Source organism: Selaginella moellendorffii, unplaced genomic scaffold (genome assembly GCF_000143415.4).
Source record: "Selaginella moellendorffii unplaced genomic scaffold, v1.0 SELMOscaffold_54, whole genome shotgun sequence".
Classification (NCBI taxonomy): domain Eukaryota; kingdom Viridiplantae; phylum Streptophyta; class Lycopodiopsida; order Selaginellales; family Selaginellaceae; genus Selaginella; species Selaginella moellendorffii.
In genome coordinates this window covers 750,150-752,062 of record NW_003314315.1, presented here as the reverse complement: position 1 = coordinate 752,062, position 1,913 = coordinate 750,150, and positions in this window count along the sequence as shown.

The window sequence follows — 1,913 nt, the reverse complement described above, 5'->3', positions numbered from 1 at the left end:
AAGTAGGCTAAAAATAGTCCATTCAGTTCGATTGTTGAATCTCTTTAAACAATCTTGATCAGCTAAACAATCATAAAAACAACTATGCACTTAGCTATCCTATGGGTGTAAGGACATCAAGGGAAATAAGGGCATTTAAGTATAAAGGGCAAAATTATGACAAAGAGAAAATTTGAATAGACAGAACTTCTAGATGCAAAATTGTTATCAATTCAAGGATCTACAAATAAAAAATCCAACAGAACTAAAATTTCAACCATAATATTTGATTTAACTCAGCAACAAATTGTTTTCTAGATACTATTATTTTTCCAGAAAGGATAAAAATTAGGCAAATAAAAACTATTAATATATCCAAAGAAAAACATGAAGAACATCCTTTACAAAATATTTTACAAAATACTTATGGAAACTTGGAACTAACAAAAACAACCAAATGAAAAAATAAATATTTTTTGACAAAGAACAGAGAGTACTATATCAGATGAAAACTTAAAAGAAGAGTATATTATATTAGAAGCAAAGAAAAAAAACAATAAAAGAGAAAGAAAAACAAGAAAATGAATAACATGAACAATACAAAAAGTATGAAAGCACTACAAATGTATAATGAAGCTATACAGGATATACCGATATATCCACATAAAATATGTAAAAGATTTTTGTTTAAATATAATAAAAAACAAGAATATGCATGCAATCAATGCATGACAAATAAAGAATAATATAAAAGTCCAGAAAAAATTAGAATGAATCAAATTGATTGATATACAGAACAACTAAATGATATTGAAGAGAAAATGCCAGCTCTACGTATTTTATTTGCAAATATAACAATACCAAATCAACCTCAATATCTGCAATGCATAAAAGGAGGAATAATAAATGTCCCAACTAATATTAAACCAATAATTAATAAACTACCAAGAACATTTTAAGAAACACAAATAATAACAATTCAGCTGAAATGAAGATTAACTGATAAATATTATTATAAATTTGGAATAGCCAGACCACATTATATTTATAATAGTATAAAACAATTACAAGAAATAGAATTATATAAGAAAATAAAATTAATATAGATGAAAACTGGTTTCAACAAGCACAAAATTTAGACAATATAGATAATAACACACAAATGATATCAGAAAACAAATTACAACAAGAATTAAATGAAGATGATGAAAGTGTAAATGCTATAAACAACCTTGATAATGAGATATTACCAACAGATACTATGGTAATTAGCTTCTTAGATGCAAATCAGATAGATAATTTTACAAATAAAGTTTTGGTCAAGGGCAACACCCATTAGGATTATTTGTAGATGAAAATGCTGAAGAAATGGCATATCCAAAATTATTTGGTGGAAAACCAAGACCATTAGACATAAAAAGTAAATTTACATAACAAGAAATAATCTAATGGGAATTAATGAATGAGGATAGAAAATTTGCACGACATATTGAACATATATTTACAGCAGCTGTAAAAACTTAAATCAGATTTGTCAATCAAAATGCAGGTTTTAGATTAAGAAAGTTTACTTATGAAAGATGAAAAATCACATCAAAAGATTTGCTTGAAAATGGAAATATGGATAAAATATTAAAGTCAAAGATAGTATTTAGAGATTTAAAAAAATCTAAGAACATCACCAGATAATTTAGAAGCACTAGAAAACATGCATTTGCTATGATAAGACAATTAGGACCACCAACACTATTCTTAACTCTTAGTTCAGAAAGACATTGAGAACCATTAATAAAAGCTTTAAAAAATTTAAATATAGATATATGTCAACAATAATAGACAGAAAGCTTTAATGATAAAGAGAAAATATATAAAATACTAAGAGCTGATTCAATCACCACAATAACATATTATGCACATAAAACATCAGCATTTAG